At 41.2% G+C, this 19,692-nt stretch overlaps 1 protein-coding gene and 1 long non-coding RNA gene across 6 annotated transcripts in view; one reads left to right on the top strand and one right to left on the bottom strand.

The window, feature by feature from the left end:
- Positions 1 to 6,282: 6,282 nt before the first annotated feature.
- On the bottom strand, positions 6,283 to 10,776 carry LOC115142197 (uncharacterized). Of its 4 annotated transcripts, XR_003865484.2 has the most exons (4): positions 9,822 to 10,748; positions 9,435 to 9,715; positions 9,264 to 9,303; positions 6,283 to 8,459 (listed from the first exon to the last, which is right to left on the bottom strand). It is a non-coding gene; the product is annotated as an uncharacterized LOC115142197 (long non-coding RNA). The 4 variants fall into 4 exon arrangements; XR_003865483.2 differs by having other exon boundaries at positions 9,264 to 9,715; positions 9,822 to 10,750; XR_010458538.1 differs by having other exon boundaries at positions 6,283 to 9,303; positions 9,822 to 10,747.
- Positions 10,777 to 15,804: 5,028 nt separating this feature from the next.
- The window catches only part of LOC115141912 (CMP-N-acetylneuraminate-beta-galactosamide-alpha-2,3-sialyltransferase 4-like), a 72,295-nt gene continuing 68,407 nt past the window's right edge, over positions 15,805 to 19,692 (top strand). Inside the window, exon 1 of one of the 2 annotated variants that reach the window (XR_010458536.1) lies at positions 15,805 to 15,972. The gene's annotated coding sequence lies outside the window, so the exon portion shown is untranslated. The remainder of the gene's footprint in view (positions 15,973 to 19,692) is intronic. The other variant, XM_029681299.2, reaches the window with a different exon arrangement.

Below are 19,692 nucleotides of genomic sequence, written 5' to 3'. Positions count from 1 at the left end.
CACTTCCCACTATATAAAGAACATATAAAGAACAAGTTCTTCCCTGTGAAATCAGAGGTTGATCTCCCCTACAGCTGCTTGTATTAAAGGTTTTCTATTATACCATTAAGTAGTCTCTGCCTTCCATCTTTGGATCTAATTTTCAACAACACTTGGTGCCGTGATCCGGATGAGAACAACCTGAATTTCTGATCCGTTCTGCCCGGCTTGGAAAAAGGTACGATACCTTATTTAAACATCTCTGTGAGGGACTGTCTGTTTTCCAGCCGAGCCTTAATGGTGTAAGATCTCGTCCTCCTCATCAACAAAATGTTGGGGTTCAATTTGGCAGAACAATTTTTCTATAATAATGAATCTCGCCGGTTAACATTGATCAATGGCAGCACAGCTGTGTATCTAATAGGGATTGGTTTTCCTACAATCAGTTGAAAATAATGTTGGGTCAGTCTATAAATAGATTAAATACAGATTAAATAGATTAAATACATTTCACTACACTTGCAGGTGAATACTGTTGGATCAGTGACAAAATACTGTTTATAATTTAGGATGGGTCAGTATATAAATAGGGATTGGATTCCCTACAATCAAATACATAATTACAGTGGGGCAACAACATATTTATTCAGCCACCAATTGTGCAAGTTCTCCCACTTAAAAAGATGAGAGAGGCCTGTAATTTTCATCATAGGTACACTTCAACTATGACAGACAAAATGAGAAGAAAAGAAATCCAGAAAATCACATTGTAGGATTTTTAGTAAATGTATTTGCAAATTATGGTGGAAAATAAGTATTTGGTCAATAACAAAAGTTTATCTCAATACTTTGTTATATACCCTTTGTGGGCAATGACAGAGGTCAAACGTTTTCTGTAAGTCTTCACAAGGTTTTCACACACTGTTGCTGGTATTTTGGCCCATTCCTCCATGCAGATCTCCTCTAGAGCAGTGATGTTGCTAGGCAACACAGACTTTCAACTCCCTCCAAAGATTTTCTATGGGGTTGAGATCTGGAAACTGGCTAGGCCATTCCAGGACCTTGAAATGCTTCTTACGAAGCCACTCCTTCGTTGCCTGGGCAGTGTGTTTGGGATCATTGTCATGCTGAAAGACCCAGCCACGTTTCATCTTCAATGCCCTTGCTGATGGAAGGAGGTTTTCACTCAAAATCTCACGATACATGGCCCCATGCATTATTTCCTTTACACAGATCAGTCGTCCGGGTCCCTTTGCAGAAAAACAGCCCCAAAGCATGATGTTTCAACCACCATGCTTCACAGTATGTATGGTGTTCCTTGGATGCAACTCAGCATTCTTTGTCCTCCAAACACGACAAGTTGAGTTTTTACCAAAAAGTTATATTTTGGTTTCATCTGACCATATGACATTCTCCCAATCTTCTTCTGGATCATCCAAATGCTCTCTAGCAAACTTCAGATGGGCCTGGACATGTACTGGCTTAAGCAGGGGGACACGTCTGGCACTGCAGGATTTGAGTCCCTGGCGGCATAGTGTGTTACTGATGGTAGGCTTTGTTACTTTGGTCCCAGCTCTCTGCAGGTCATTCACTAGGTCCCTCCGTGTGGTTCTAGGATTTTTGCTCACCATTCTTGTGATCATTTTGACCCCACGGGGTAAGATCTTGCGTGGAGACCCAGATCGAAGGAAATTATCAGTGGTCTTGTATGTCTTCCATTTCATAATAATTGCTCCCACTGTTGATTGCTTCAAACCAAGCTGCTTACCTATTGCAGATTCAGTTTTCCCAGCCTGGTGCAGGTCTACGATTTTGTTTCTGGTGTCCTTTGACAGCTCTTTGGTCTTGGCCATAGTGGAGTTTGGAGTGTGACTGTTTGAGGTTGTGGACAGGTGTCTTTTATACTGATAACAAGTTCAAACAGGTGCCATTAATATAGGTAACGAGTGGAGGACAGAGGAGCTCTTAAACAAGAAGTTACAGGTCTGTGAGAGCCAGAAATCTTGCTTGTTTGTAGGTGACCAAATACTTATTTTCCACCATAATTTGCAAATAAATTCATAAAAAATCCTACAATGTGATTTTCTGAAATTCTTTCCCTCATTTTGTCTGTCATAGCTGAAGTGTACCTATGATGAACATTACAAGCCTCTCTCATCTTTTTAAGTGGGAGAACTTACACAATTGGTGGCTGACTGAATACTTTTTTGCCCCACTGTAAATACAACCACTATATATATTACTGATTTCCACATGAGAGGAAGTGAACTAAAGGATTGAGCATGTTTAAAGAGGTTGGTAAATGTAAATCAAATCAAATGTTATTTGTCACATACACATGGTTAGCAGATGTTAATGCGAGTGTAGTGAAATGCTTGTGCTTCTAGTACCGACCATGCAGTAATATCTAAGTAATCTAACCTAACAATTTCACAACTACCTTATACACACAAGTGTAAAGGAATGAATACGAATATGCACATAAAAATATATGAATGAGCGATGGCCGAACGGCATAGCCAAGATGCAGTAGATGGTATAGAGTACATTATATACATATGAGATGAATAATGTAGGGTATGTAAGCATTATATAAAGTGGCATTGTTTAAAGTGGCTAGTGATAAATGTATTACATCAATGTTAGTGATGGCTGTTTAACAGTCTGATGGCCTTGAGATAAAAGCTGTTTTTCAGTCTCTCGGTCCCCGCTTTGATTAACCTGTACTGATCTCGCCTTCCGGATGATAGCGGGGTGAACAGGCAGTGGCTTGGGTGGTTGTTGACCTTGATGATCTTTTTGGCCTTCCTGTGACATCGGGTGGTGTAAGTGTCCTGGAGGGAAGGTAGTTTGCCCCCGGTGATGCGTTGTGCAGACCTCACTACCCTCAGGAGAGCCTTACGGTTGTGGGCGGAGCAGTTGCCGTACCAGGCGGTGATACAGCCCGCTAGGATGCTCTCGATTGTGCATCTGTAAAAGTTTGTGAGTGGTTTTGGTGACAAGCCAAATTTCTTCAGGCTCCTGAGGTTAAAGAGGCCCTGCTGCGCCTTCTTCACCATTTACATTTACATTTAAGTCATTTAGCAGACGCTCTTATCCAGAGCGACTTACAAATTTGAACGCACCCTTGTGGGGCCCCAGTGTTGAGGATCAGCGGGGTGGAGATGTTGTTTCCTACCCTCACTACCTGGGGGCGGCCCGTCAAGAAGTCCAGGACCTAGTTGCACAGGGCGGGGTCGAGACCCAGGGTCTCGAGCTTAATGACGAGTTTGGAGGGTACTATGGTGTTAAATGCTGAGCTGTAGTGGATGAACAGCCTTCTTACATAGGTATTCCTCTTGTCCAGATGGGTTAGAGCAGTGTGCAGTGTGATTGCGGCGTCTGTGGACCTATTGGGGCGGTAAGCAAATTGGAGTGGGTATAGGGTGTCAGGTAGGGTGGAGGTGATATGGTCCTTGACTAGTCTCTCATAGCACTTCATGATGAGGGAAGTGAGTGCTATGGGGCGATAGTCATTTAGCTCAGTTACATTTACTTTCTTGGGAACAGGAAACAATGGTGGCCCTCTTGAAGCATGTGGGAACAGCAGATGGGGATAAGGATTGATTGAATATGTTCGTAAACACACCAGCCAGCTGGTCTTTGCATGCTCTGAGGACGTGGCTGGGGATGCCGTCTGGGCCGGTAGCCCTGCGAGGGTTAACATGTTTAAATGTTTTACTCAAGTTGGCTGCAGTGAAGCAAGACATGGTGGTCCGCGACGAGGCTGGTTTTCCTTTTGTAGTCCGTGATTGACTGTAGACCCTGCCACATACCTCTCGTGTCTGAGCCGTTGAATTGCGACTCTACTTTGTCTCTATATTGACGCTTAGCTTGTTTGATTGCCTTGCGGAGGGAATAGCTACACTGTTTGTATTCGGTCATGTTTCCGGTCACCTTGCCCTGATTAAAGGCAGTGGTTCGCTTTCAGTTTTGCGCGAATGCTGCCATCAATCCACGGTTTTTGGTTGGGGAATGTTTTAATAGACGCTGTAGGTACAACATCACTGATGCACTTGCTAATAAATTTTCTCACTGTATCAGCGTATTCATCAACGTTATTGTCCGACGCTATGCGGAACATATCCCAGTCCACGTGATCGAAGCAATCTTGAAGTGTGGAATCCGATTGGTCGGACCAGAGTTGAACAGATCTGAGCACAGGCGTTTCCTGTTTTAGTTTCTGTCTATAGGCTGGGAGCAACAAAATGGAGTCGTGGTCAGATTTTCCAAAAGGAGGGCGTGGGAGGGCTTTATATGCATCACGGAAGTTAGAATAACAATGATCCAGGGTTTTGCCAGCCCGGGTCATGCATTCGATATGCTGATCAAATTTATGGAGCCTTGTTTTCAGATTAGTCAGAAATTTGACTGTAATTGTTTGGTTTGGATTAGGACAGGTTGAGTATAGAGAGGATGTGATCGAGAAGTGGTCAGGTACAATTGTGTCTGTTGAGAGACGTAGTTGGATAAAGAGAGATTAAGTGATAAATGTGTGTATAATGAGTTACTAGAGATTTTTATTTAATTTTAATTTTTCACCTTTATTTAACCAGGTAGGCTAGTTGAGAACAAGTTCTCATTTGCAACTGCGACCTGTCCAAGATAAAGCGTAGCAATTCGACACATACAACAACACAGAATTACACATGGAATAAAACAACACATACAGTCAATAATACAGTAGAACAAAAGAAAACAAAACGTCTATATACAGTGAGTGGAAATGAGGTAAGTTAAGGAAATAAATAGGCCATGGTGGCGAAGTAATTACAATATAGCAATTAAACACTGGAATGGTAGATCGGCAGAAGATGAATGTGCAGGTAGAGATACTGGGGTGCAAAGGAGCAAAATAAATAAATAAATACATACCAGTATGGGGATGAGGTAGGTAGATGGATGGGCTGTTTACAGATAGGCTAAGTACAGGTGCAGTGATCTGTAAAATGCTCTGACAGCAGGTGCTTAAAGCTAGTGAGGGAGATGTGAGTCTTCAGCTTCAGAGATTTTTGCAATTAGTTCCAGTCATGGGCAGCAGAGAATTGGAAGGGAAGACGACCAAAGGAGGAATTGGCTTTGGGGGTGACCAGTGAGATATACCTGCTGGAGCGCATGCTGCTATGGGTGCTGCTATGGTTATTTTATCAAGTAACAATACAAAAAAACAGAGATAACAAGAAAAATGTAAGTAATTTGGTGTAACAATACAGGATTAAGAAACCAATTAGAAATCATGGGTGGTAAACTCTCTAAGTGTCCTGAGGAACCGGCCCTTCCCTCAGCCCCTACTACACAGCCTCAACCACCACCAGCAGTGGTTTTGTGTCCTCCACTGGAACACCTAAAATTGCAATATCCACATCCAGCTCATTAAAAACCCACTACCTTGACCTTATCTGCTCCTGCACCATGCCAATGGTCTGGAAGAACAGGGCACCACCACTCAACACACCCTGTAACTCTTCTGAAATCAAATCTTGTATATTCAAATACTTCTCTGTAGTGGCCAGCACCACATCTATTTTCTGTGATTTAAGTTCCATTTCGGCAGTGGAGTTCTACTTCTTCTTCTATGATATCTTGGCGGTTCAAACAAACAAACATTTAAGGTGCTATCTACCTAGTTCTGTACAACCTCCCTCCCCCTTCTCTGATCTGCGGCTGCGCAGTTCAACTATTGGCTCGTTTGTCAGCGAGCCAAAGATGGTAGTCGTCACTAGTTCCCACAGCCAAAGTCATAAACCCTGCCTATTCCTACAATTTATCTTCTTAAAGGGCTGCTTCATCACTTTTCAAACTTATTTTCATTATCTCCTGCACAATATCACTGTCAACATAATGTGAAAACTGTATGTTTTGTAGAAAAAAATAAAGTAAAAAAGTTCTACCTGATGACATAAAAAAACGGCGATTCATGGTGACATGGAAAGCCAGAAAATACCGGCCCTAAGGCCTAAGGCAAAAAACAAACAAAACCAAAAAAAACTGTGGGGTGCCTTGCTTCCTTTTACGTCTCTGAGCGAACACTGTACATTGCAAAACAACTTGTTGCAGATCAGGTGGTCTTCTGGTACTAGAATTGCTGTAATGGCATCAACTCAACTCCAATACTGATATGTAGGCTTAGCCCTAATCAAAGAGTGCTCATCCACTCTCTTTTTCTTTGCCCCAAAAGAAAAGCTTATGTTTGTCCTCCTCTTGGACAAAGTGCTAAATCCATCTTTCTGATGATAAATGTCAGTCATTTGTTAAATGCTTAGGCCATTTTAGAGTTATTTTACCAATCACACACGGAAACGTACACTGTTTTGTAAATACAGTAGCCTATACACATGACAGAGCATTACAGTTTGACAATTGCTTGTGCATGATTTCTGAAACTATGGCTCCTTTTCTCTAGACTACACAAAATGCCAAAACACATAAGCAAAACAACACACATCTCTTGCAAAACCAAACACTTAATTCAAAACTATTTTAACTCCTCAAATTGTGTTTTAACATCAAACTCTACACACAAACCATCAAATGATTAGCTCTTACACACACCAACTACACACAGACATGAGAAATGTAAAACACTACCATCTTGTCTTTTGCATTTTCAGTGGAGTCCACGGCAGTTTGTCATAGCACTCACATGTACATGTATGTGCACAAATATATACAGTATATATGCATATTTAGTATATATTTACACAATAAACAGAAATACAAGGGGGGGATATTAAATCCATTTCTTTCTCATAACATTGTATTTTCATCCAGATTTCAGGATGAACAGTAACAGACAAAACAAAAACAAACAAGTAGGCTTGTTACTAAACTCTTCAGGACCCTGTCTTTCAAAGAGAATTGGTAAAAAGCCAAAGGGTTTATACACTGTTTCCCATGCTTGTTCAATGAACCATAAACAATTAATGAACATGCACCTGTGGAACGGTCATTAAGACACTAACAGCTTACAGACGGTAGGCAATTAAGGTCACAGTTATGAAAACTTAAGACACTAAAGAGGCCTTTCTACTGATTCTGAAAAACACCAAAAGGAAGATGCCCAGGGTCCCTGCTCATCTGCGTGAACGTGCCTTAGGCATGCTGCAAGGAGGCATGAGGACAGCAGATGTGGCCAGGGCAATAAATTGCAATGTCAGTACTGTGAGACGCCTAAGACAGCGCTACAGTGAGACAGGACAGACAGCTGATCGTCCTCGCAGTGGCAGACCACTTGTAACAACACCTGCACAGGATTGGTGCATCCGAACATCACACCTGCGGGACAGGTACAGAATGGCAACAACAACTGCCCGAGTTACACTAGGAACGCACAATCTGTCCATCAGTGCTCAGACTGTTCCCAATAGGCTGAGAGAGGCTGGACTGAGGGCTTGTAGGCCTGTTGTAAGGCAGGTCCTCACCAGACATCACCGGCAACAACTTCGCCTATGGGCACAAACCCACCGTTGCTGGACCAGACAGGACTGGCAAAAAGTACTCTTCACTGATGAGTCGTGGATTTGTCTCAACAGGGGTGATGGTCGGATTCGCGTTTATCGTCGAAGGAATGAGCGTTACACCGAGGCCTGTACTCTGGAGCAGGATCGATTTGGAGGTGGAGGGTCCGTCATGGTCTGGGACGGTGTGTTACAGGATCATCGGAATTACATTGTTTTCATTGCAGGCAAGCTCAACACTGCGTTACAGGGAAGAAATCCTCCTCCCTCATGTGGTACCCTTCCTGCAGGCTCATCCTGACATGGCTCTCCAGCATGACAATGCCACCAGCCATACTGCTCGTTCTGTGCGTGATTTCCTGCAAGACAGGAATGTCAGTGTTCTGCCATGGTCAGCGAAGAGCCTGGATGTCAATCCCATTGAGCAGGTCTGGGACCAGTTGGATCGGAGGATGAGGACTAGGGCCATTCTCCCCAGAAATGTCCGGGAACTTGCAGGTGCCTTGGTGGAAGAGTGGGGTAACATATCACAGCAAGAACTGGCAAATATGGTGCAGTCCATGAGGAGATGCACTGCAGTACTTAATGCAGCTGGTGGCCACACCAGATACTAACTGTTACTTTTGATTTTGAACCCCCCTTTGTTCAGGGACACATTATTCAATTTCTGTTAGTCACATGTCTGTGGAACTTGTTCAGTTTATGTCTCAGTTGTTGAATCTTATGTTCATGCAAACATTTACACATGTTAAGTTTGTTGAAATTAAACGCAGTTGACAGTGAGAGGACGTTTCCTTTTTTGCTGAGTTTATAAAGAAAAAAACAGTTTGGGTGCATCCTGTCTCCTATTTGAGTCTGGCCACAGCACCTCCTCAACATCACAAGAGCTGTTCTCTCTGGCTAAACAGTGGGGAAAGTAGCATCTGAAGTGGTGTATCCAGCCCTGGCATGCTCCCTCATGTCACCACAGGCCTCCTCCATCACCTGGAGAAGGGATATGCGATTATATACCTCCCAACACCATGCCGAAAATAACTCTTCAATTGGGTTTAGAAATGAAGAATATGGTGGCAGGTTGAGCATCAAAACTTGCGGATGGTCAATGAACCAATTGCAGACTAGAGCAGCACGGTGGAAACTTACGTTGCCCAGATGGCAACAAACCTGGACTGCTCTGGCCCATTCCTCTGGTCATTGGGAATGAGGATATTATGCAGGGTGTCAAGGAAGGTGATAATGTGGGCAGGACCAAGAGTGGCATGATGATGAAGGACACCGTTCTGACTAATGGCTGCACCCATTCTGATGTTGCCACCACACTGTCCAGGGACATTGACGATGGCGCGGTGTCCTATGAGGTTTCTTCCCCTGCATCTTGTTTTGGCTATGTTAAAGCCGCCCTCATCAACGTAGACGAAATCATGATGCTCTGCAACAGCATCTAGTTCCATAACTCTGAAACTGTCACGTTCTGACCTTTATTTCCTTTGTTTTGTATTCATTATTTAGTATGGTCAGGGCGTGAGTTGGGGTGGGCAGTCTATGTTTGATTTTCTATGATTTGGGGATTTCTATGTTTCGGCCTAGTATGGTTCTCAATCAGAGGCAGGTGTTGAATCATACTTAGGTAGCCTGGGTTTCACTGTTTGTTTGTGGGTGATTGTCTATGTTGATTGCTTGTTTCAGCACAGTTCGCATTAGCGTCACGGTTGTTATTTCGTCTATTGTTTTTGTATAGTGTTTCAGTGTTCAGTGTTTTCTTTATTAAAATTAATGATGAACACCTACCACGCCGCATTTTGGTCCTCCGATCCTTCTCGCCTCTCCTCTTCAGATGAAGATCACCGTGACAGAAACAGACAAGACATTATTGCATGACAGTATGAATAGACATAGAGCAGTCAATATGTAGCACAATACACTGGAATATAGTACCAATGACAGGATAGTATAGCTTACTTGTACATACTCATAGCGCAGTTGTTTCACACTGTCAGAATTTCGTTCAAATGGTACTCTGTAGAGCTGCTTCATACGAATCTGGTGGCGTTTCAGGAGACGGCCAAGTGCGGATAAACTCACACTATTTATGTTACTGAATGTTGTGTTGTCAGTGATGATGTGGGGTTGCAGTTGTCATTAACGTATGCGGTTGTTTAAAATGACCATATTCACTGTGTTGGTCCTGCTCTGCAGTGAACAGCCAGTTTCTTCCGCCATTGAAGGGTTGTCTAGCAATTCTGCAAAAACATGCGAATGGAAAGGGTGCAAGATTTATTTCAGTATGAAATGGTAACTGTAGTGCTGTAAGTACAGTAGCATGGTATAGAGGGTAGGTTTACTTACCTGTTCTCTGAAGGACACTTGCTGCAGTGTAGCGGCTCAAGTTAGGCTGGACCCTCTGCCCAGCCTCCCTGAAACTCAACCAAAACAGCCCGTATCTTTAGTGCTTTACAATTGCAAACTGAATGTAAAGCAGATAAAGTGCTTGAAGTTTTGCAGACTTGGTCTGAAGATTAGGCACATGACTTGGTTTCACTGAGTGTGCCTCAAGTACCACTTTAGTGTGTAAGCAATTGAAAAAACTGTAAACAGCTGTACATCACATGTAGGCCACAGCTTTTCTTAGGAAGTTGTGGCTAAAAGGGTTACTGCATGACTCTCTTCCTGTTGCGGACATTTCATTCTAACCCATACAAGAATAATAACGTTACATTTGCAGTTCCAGAATTGAGGATGTACAACCAAGCAACGTTAGCCGACGCAAGGAAACAGGCTACAATTGGAATAATTTTAGCATGGGTCACCACCACTCAACACACCCTGTAACTCCTCTGAACACAAATCTCGTATACCCAAATACCTCTCTACAGCTGCCACCACAACGTCTACTATATTTTCTGTGATTTCGGTTCCATTTCTGCGTGGATTACTCTGATATGCTGCTACGCAGTTCAAGTACTGGCGTTTGTTTGTCAGCGAGCCAAATATGGTAGTCGTCACAGCCACAAAGTCATACAAAGGATTACTCTTTCCGGTTGCTTACATAGTTCGCTACATTATTTGATTCTAGCTCAGACAATAATAATTCCCACAGCCACAAAATCATATAAAGGATTACTGCGTGACTTCTATCCGGTTGCGTACATAGTTCCCTCACAGCTCTTGATAGAATCACTGATGTTTAATAAATTTACGTATCAGTCTCACTGCCTTCGTCAGAGCATTTGTGAATTTCTTGATTTAAAGAAAGAAAAATTGCACCGTTATGTAGACCTAGCCCCACCCACATCCGTTCCACACATCGAAGGGTGTTGAGCGAATGTGGAGCCCATCGATGTTCCATTCGTTTGGAAGTATTCATCATCACACCTAAAATAGTTATACGTCAAAACATATTCAGCCAGCTCTAGAATGAAGTATGTTGGTGGATATTCATTAGTATCTCTGTCTCCCAAATAGTGTACTAGTGCTGCCAGCCCCCCCCCCCCCCCCTACAGTCTTCTTTTAAACCCGTTATTGGTGAGATCTTGTTTATGAAGAGGCTAAAAGAGGCTTTAAAAGAGGCTAACAAAGTTTGAGAATGGCTCTAGCATTGAGCCTATTCCTGCAACCACTGGTCTGCCTGGATAGTTGCCTTTGTGGAGTTTTAGGTTTGTGTAATATTCGGTAAAATGTACAAGCATGGTCCTATGGCACATTTGCAGCAAATATATTCATATTCAGGTTTTGAGATCAGGTGGTTTAATAGGGCTCCAGATTCGAGCATATATCCCTTTTGAACACCTGTGTGGGATCAATACTCAGTTTTCTATAGAAACGTTAATTACTGAGTTGTCTCTGAATTTCTTCTTTATATTTTTCATAGTCTAAAACAACCAGAGCACCTCCCTTGTCTTCAGGTTTTATAACCAAAGATGAATCTTTCATTAATTCATTGAGTGCCTATTCTTCTGTTCTAGTGAGATTCTTCTGAATGTGGTTTGTTTGTCTCGTATATACTGACATGTCTTCTTGTTCAACTTACCTACAATAGGTATTCATTAATTAATTAAACAGATCTACATTACAATTTAATGAGATAAATTGTACATTGTGGGAACCAAGACATTTAGACAAACTGAGCTGCAGCTGCTAGATTCAGCCTCCTCTTTTTATGCTGAGAGTATCAGGGAAACTTTTGGTGTTATATTTGCAAGTTATGACATTTTTTGTAGTTACAAAGGTTGTTTACATTTTTTAAAACTTAATTCATGAGTGTTCATGTTTTATGTGATCAACTTTCTGTTAAGTGCTTAGAACAGCACATCTATTAAAATAAATTAATTCATCAAATGTGAAGGATAGAACAGGTACAAAATTGCAATAGTCTGGAGAATGATGTCAAAAGCATGTATGGTAAATTGAAATACTTTTTCCTAAACCACATATACTGTATAGTTGATCAACTTGACAACAATCAAATCTATTCACAAACTTGATATTTATACAAGATCAAACTTGTCTGTTTTGATAAACAGTTATTATGTGAAAGGACCAGTACTCAGTTGGCATAATTGGTGTCAGAGGAATGCCCCAAAAATGGTCAAAGACTGTCACGCCCTGGCCATAGAGAGGCTTTTTTGTCATAATGCTTTGTAGTCCATGGCAAGTGATGACTCAGGAAATGTGATAACACATTTTCTCTCTAACAAAACAAAATATATATAAAAAAACAGTTTGGGGGGGGGGGGATCAACTACAATGACAGGAAGAGTGAAAATAAGGCTACATATTAAAATGGTTGCAGTTACCCTTTAATGGCGTCATTGTAAATAAGAATTTGTTCTTAACTGACTTGCCTAGTTAAATAAAGGTTAAATCAAACATTTAAATTTCAACCTGAACTGGAAAGGAAATAACAACACTTGTTCTTAGTATCTACCACTAGGTGGTACACGTCTGCCACATTTCATCACTGGAGAATGTTTTACAATTAAGGAATGTTTATAAGAGATAGTCTTTTTTTGCAGAAGAAGAATCAGCAGACTGAAATGTCACAATACCAACTACACAACACATCAGCAGACACAACACATAACATGAAGCATCATACTTGATCAATTTGTATTATAGCATTACATATTAATTTCTATTCCCAAGTACCATCATCATTTTCCTTGGCCAGAGAAAATTATTTGCCAGGGTTTCCGTTGACGTCCCTGCAGTGTTGTAATTAGGGTTCCGAGGCAGATTGATTTAGAATTTAAGTGGGTTTAGCTAAGCTTATCTTGGAGGTGGATATTTCAAATTACTTTTGAATAAGACAAAGGAGAAAAAGGAGATGATTGTGGACTACAGGAAAAAGAGGACCAAGCACGCCCCCATTCTCATCGACGAGGGTGCAGTGGAGCAGGTTGAGAGCTTCAAGTTCCTTGGTGTCCACATCACCAACAAACTAACATGGTCCAAGCACACCAAGACAGTCGTGAAGAGGGTGTGACAAAACCTATTCCCCCTCAGGAGACTGAAAAGATTTGGCATGGGTCCTCAGATCCTCAAAAGTTTCTACAGCTGCACCATCGAGAGCATCCTGGTTGCATCACTGCCTGGTATGGAAACTGCTCGGACTCTGACCGCAAGGCACTACAGAGGGTAGTGCGAACGGCCCAGTACATCACTGGGGCCAAGCTCCCTGCCATCCAGGACCTCTATACCAGGTGGTGTCAGATAAGGCCCTAAGAATTGTCAAAGACTCCAGCCACCCTAGTCATTGACTGTTCTCTGTGCTACTGCACCACAAGCGATACCGGAGCGCCAAGTCTAAGTCTAAGAGGCTTCCAAAAATCGTCTTCCCCTAAGCCATAAGACTCCTGAACACCTAATCAAACGGCTACCCAGACTATTTGCATTGCCCCACCTCCACCTCCATCCCCCTCTTTCCTCTTTTACACCGCTGTTACTCTCTGTTGTTATCATCTATGCATAGTCACTTTAATAACTCTACCCACATGTACATATTACCTCAACTAACCAGTGCCCCAGCACATTGACTCTGTACCGGTAACCCCTTGTATATAGTATCACTATTGTTATTTTACTGCTGCTCTTTAAGTACTTGTTACTTTTATTTCTTATTCTTATCCTTAATTTTTAGTTTTTCATTTTTTAAACTGCATTGTTGGTTAGGGGCTCATAAGTAAGCATTTCACTGTAAGGTCTACACCTGTTGTATTCAGCGAATAGGCTGTTAGGAAGGATGAAAAAAATGGTAGTGTTCTGGTAATAACCACATTGACAAACAGGACAGTTTTCATCTGTGAGGAAAGATTATATGATCTTCATAAAATATGTATTATCTATTTATTACTTCCATTGAACCTGTGATACTGTATGTGTGAAATGCAAGGGGAACACATCTTGTTAAACCATTAATCAATGTGGACAGGATACAAAGTTATACAAATATGTTTCCCCTACAAAATGTATTTTAATTATGTGATCTCTGCTATGGATTAAAGCAGATTAACAGGCATTTGAAATTAAGCTCTCTGTAAAAGGCCCTCCTCCAAAGGTCCCTTTTGTCGGTTTTCTGGGGCCAAGACAACTTTGTGTCACGAATGAAAATCGAGATTAATCTCTGAAAGGCACAGCTGCTCTAAGAAGCTTTTGTTGCTTCATAACATTTCCAGGATCAAGTATTGCCAATGAGAGGGAGATATGAATATCCACCTTCTACAGAAGCCCCCATTTCCCTGCTAATTTAATCTTATCTATATGATAAGGTCTAAGTCAATACTAGGGAAATGTGCAACAGCAATAACTTTGTAAACCACAGTGAGGGGTTGCACACAGTACATATGACCTAATTACTATTACCTTAGTCAGGAATACTTATAGGCTGTAGTATGAACATTTGTTTGATTTAAAATGGAAAATAATATTCTGAGATGCAATACAATGAGGTTACATTTGGATGGTTTGGGATATGCGTTTCTTCCAAGAGAGGTGTTTGGTTTGATTTAGGATGCAGCAGTAAAACCTGATCAAGGATGGGAGAAGAGTTAGACATGAAAAAGTGCAGGAAAACCCCTCAAATAAGATTCGAAATGTGTGTCGACAACTTAAAGCATGCCACACCAAGCAGAGAAACCACAGCAGCTAGGGCCAGACGATGGCTAGCTGGTTTGTTCGGGACCACCAACAGCATGGAAAAGCACTCAGAGCTGTGGTTTAAATGGTGGTCATACGGGGTGGAGCAGCAACTTTTCAAACTGCAATGACTGTGCTAGACTCAGGCTCTCTCCCTCCACACAGCCAAAGCAAACAGTTGAACTCTGATGGAGGAGACTTTAGTTGTGTGGGTGATGGATGAGTTATAGGATGATCCACTACTTTCTGATACTTTGAAACCTGGGGCATGGGGCTGTTTGTATCAAGCGTCTCAGACTAGGAGTGCTGTTCTAGGATTAGGTCGCCCCTGTCCATTCAATCTTGTTCATTGTGGTCTAAAAGGCTAAACTGTTCCTAAATCAGCATTCTTACTCTGAGACACATAATACTTTCAGCCCCAGGAATCTGGTCTACTCAAGTAAAGAACTGTCCAGAATGACGTTCTTCCCTTTTCAAGGGATGATTCACAGCCAAGCACCCAAAGACACATACAGATGAGACTGCAAGATGTAGATTACTGGCACTTCCAATGGACTTCTCCCACGCAGTTACAACCAAACAGAGACCGGAAGTCCTGTCTGTTTTTTACTGTGCCCTGGAACTCATCTTGGCAAAGAATAAGCAAACATTTGCTCACCATTTTATTATTGGTTTTCAACATTTATAGTCTGTCAGCAATACAGTTCAATGTCCAGTCAAAACAAATCTTATGCTGTCAACTGTGGGTGTTACCAGTAATAGTATTGGCAACAGCGATTTTCTCTTCACACTAAAATATATATTTTTGTTGTTGAATAAATATTAATAAATAGGCTATTATAAAATATGATGACTTGAGAATGTGTGAAACTGTTTGTAGTTCACAGAAAAAGCACATTTAGTTTTACTTAACTTCAGAACTTATTTAAATACAAATAGCATGCATATCAGCATTCAATCAATCAATTGATGGATTATTTTCTGATGGTCAATAGCTCAAGAACTGTATAAACTGCGCATGCGTCCAAAATACATATTTTGAAAAAGGGTACGCATTGTACTGATTTACGTTCCAATGGACCGTGCAATCTGCCTGCGGAGATGGCAGCCAGGTAGATTATTGCCAACCAATTATTATTTTGCTATGGAAAATATATTTACTTCTCAAATGTGGTATGTGGCCATATGTTTTCAAGTCGTGTAGGACTAATCAATGAAAGGGATACCACGGCGCCTCCCACTCGGTGCATAAAAACGCCTATTTCTTGCATCTCAAAGACAGCTTTTAACGTTACTAACGTTAGTTTACTTGCCTATGATATTCTGTTTGTGCTTCGGATTGCCAAATGTGTTAACTACATTGCTGGTAAGTGAATTTACATGAGCTTTTTCAAGCTTTTTTTTTTCTCGCAACCACAGCTGCCAAATACTGGGCTAGCTGGCTAATTTGAATCATTCAGAAAATAGCGGTTCCATGCCCAGCAATCGCATAGAGGCAACTAAAATCTGTTTATTTTAAAATGTATAATTTCTTTAAAAGTTCTCATTGTATGCTTTTATGAAAACATTCAATTACTTTGACATCTGTTTGCGAATGGATTTGTTTAGCATAGGATTGATACTTTAGCTAATAATACATTTGTCAATTTGATGCTGTTGGTTGGTTGGCAAGTTACATCACATCAATTGAGGCAGAAACAGGCACGCACAATTTGGTCATCTTTTTTTAATAAATTATGAAAACAAATAATTTGTTGGAAATACTTTCCAAAAATTAAAAGTGAAAAACAAGTGCAACAAGGCTGTTTGATGGGTTCACAATTGTTCTAGGAAAGTTTGCAGAATGGTTGTGGAAGTTGAATGGTTCTGGAACATTGAAAATGCGTTGAGGTGGGAGATGTTATCCTTTCACCTTCACCTTCCTATAATCTCCCTAAGCAGTGTGTTAACAGATTCTTGAGAGTGTCTATTCTGTGTTGATTCCCCACATGCTGTCTGTCTGTCAGCAGGGACATGTCCTGAGTTTCCCCCTGCTGAAATGAATTCTGGCCCCTGAAATGGAGAGCAATGATGTTGGCCGTGGCCGTTATGACTGTCCGCAAACTGTCATGCACATTGACAACATGCAATGTCCATTGTGTTATATTCGGTTTGAAACAAGATAGCAAACAGGTGAAGCAAAATATATATACATTTAAATAGTAAAAATATAGTAATTATATAACTTTAATTCTAAGGGTGCTGACAGTCTTCTACTCTTTTCTATTAATGTTCCCAGCATTCTCGGATTAGGCCTAAGCATTATAAAAAACAGATCAATTTATAGGCCTATAGTCTTATACAGCAACACACACAGGGAATGTTCAGTTTCTTGTAGGTCAGCCCACTGGTCCTAGTATTGAAAGGTATTAGAGGTCGACCGATTATGATTTTTCAACGCCAATACCGATACCGATTATTGGAGGGCCAAAAAAAGCCGATACCGATCAATCGGACGATTTTAAAAAATGTGTATTTTATTTATTTGTAATAATGACAATTACAACAATACTGAATGAACACTTATTTTAACTTAATATAATACATCAATAAAATCAATTTAGCCTCAAATAAATAATGAAACATGTTCAATTTGGTTTAAATAATGCAAAAACAAAGTGTTGGAGAATAAAGTAAAAGTGTAATATGTGCCATGTAAGAAAGCTAACGTCTAAGTTCCTTGCTCACAACATGAGAACATATGAAAGCTGGTGGTTCCTTTTAACACGAGTCTTCAATATTCCCAGGTAAGAAGTTTTAGGTTGTAGTTATTATAGGAATTATAATACTATTTCTCTCTATACCATTTGTATTTCATTAACCTTTGACTATTGGATGTTCTTATAGGCACTTTAGTATTGCCAGTGTAACAGTATAGCTTCCGTCCCTCTCCTCGCTCCTCCCTGGGCTCGAACCAGGAACACATCAACAACAGCCACCCTCGAAGCAGCGTTACCCATGCAGAGCAAGGGGAACAACCAGTCCAAGTCTCAGAGCGAGTGACGTTTGAAACGCTATTAGCGCACACCCCACTAACCAGCAAGCCATTTCACATCGGTTACACCAGCCTCATCTCGGGAGTTGATAGGTTTGAAGTCATAAACAGCGCAATGCTTGACGCACAACGAAGAGCTGCTGGCAAAACGCACGAAAGTGCTGTTTGAATGAATGCTTACGAGCCTGCTGCTGCCTACCACCGCTAAGTCAGATACTTGTATGCTTTTATGCTCAGTCAGATTATATGCAACGCAGGACACGCTAGATAAACTAGTAATATCATCAACCATGTGTAGTTAACTAGTGATTATGATTGATTGATTGTTTTTTATAAGATAAGTTTAATGCTAGCTAGCAACTTACCTTGGCTTACTGCATTCGCGTAACAGGCAGTCTCCTTGTGGAGTGCAACGAGAGGCAGGTGGTTATAGCATTGGACTAGTTCACTTTAAGGTTGCAAGATTGGATCCCCCGAGCTGACAAGGTGAAAATCTGTCGTTCTGCCCCTGAACGAGGCAGTTAATCCACCGTTCGTAGGCCGTCATTGAAAATAAGAAAGTGTTCTTAACTTACTTGCCTAGTTAAATAAAGGTGTAAAAAAAAACACACAAAAAAACGATTTCCGATTGTTATGAAAACTTGAAATCGGCCCTAATTAATCGGCCATTCCGATTAATCGGTCAAACTCTAAAAGGTATGACTCATTTAAAAAAAATAGTAGCATAGTTGGTGTATGATGAGATGACCAATGTTAACTTCAATAGATTTTGTTTTCTCAGATGAACATTGAGAGACACCCAGCAACCCGAGGGTATTGTGTTGTTTTCTTAAGCGTCGGTGGGATGTCTTTATTGAATGAGTTGCCCTTTGCCCGCCTGGCTATCTGCCATTCTGATCCTCACAGCTGGATTAAACAACTCACATCACATCAGTCCTCTGGACAGTACACTACGGCTGCATTTATTACACAGGCAACCAAATTCTGATATTTTGCTCAGTTAGTGGCTAACTGTGTAAACATGGCCTAAGTCAATGAACAAAGGTTGCATTGAAGAGTTGACTGATAATATAATCCATGCCAGGCCCACCCACTGGGGAGCCAGGCCCAATTGATCAACAACAAAAAATTGTATGGCCTTTACTTGTCAGTATTCCAAACAGGACATTATTCGTGTTTGCATTTTTAGGTAAAAATACAATCAGATAGAATTAATAGCAAGCAGTGAACTGGGTTAGTCAGATTTGATTAAATGTAACAGATTAACTGGAATGACATTCACTCTCACAGGATGGGTGGCCAAAAATAACAAACTAAAAGTCACATCCCCAATAAGCCACGAATATGACCGCATTGAGGCATACAGTATGCCACTGTGCTTCTGTGGCTATATGCACCATACCACTGCCTATTTCATTTGTTCATTTAGCAAACAAGACATCTCATAATCCACTGTCTTTATCACAGTCAACACACCTATATTTTAGCTTTAATTAACCATTTTTCTCTCAGCCACATGGCAAAATGTGTAGAATTGCAGGAAGTTAGTTGCGTTCACAAACAAAAATACATGTATTTTTTGGGGGGGGCCTACCCAAATTTATACAAGCCCACCCACCAATGAATTTTTGGCCACACCACTGCTCCATGCCCACTTCATTCACCATACTACTAATCTGGTGTAGGATGGCTGGTAGCCTGGTAAAGGTGTGGTGTTATCAAAGAACGGAATACAATACCGTACCGATGCCAATTGTCTCAATAGACTGGCAATCACAATGGTTTCTTGGCAACAGTGGAAACATTGATTAATGTGTTATCTCATAGGTGTCACGGTCTTCCTCCTCTTCATCTGAAGAGGAGAGGTGAGAAGGATCAGAGGACCAAAATGCGGCGTGGTATGTATTCATGGTGAATATTTAATTAAAGAAAGTACTGAACACTGAATACAAAAACAATAAACCAATAACGACCGTGAAGCTATAAATGCATAGACAATCACCCACAAACAAACAGTGCAACCCAGGCTACCTAAGTATGATTCTCAATCAG

The sequence above is a fragment of the Oncorhynchus nerka genome, linkage group LG14 (assembly GCF_034236695.1).
Source record: "Oncorhynchus nerka isolate Pitt River linkage group LG14, Oner_Uvic_2.0, whole genome shotgun sequence".
NCBI lineage: Eukaryota > Metazoa > Chordata > Actinopteri > Salmoniformes > Salmonidae > Oncorhynchus > Oncorhynchus nerka.
Note: the sequence above shows the minus strand (reverse complement) of the source record. Positions and strands in the feature narration are given on the sequence as shown.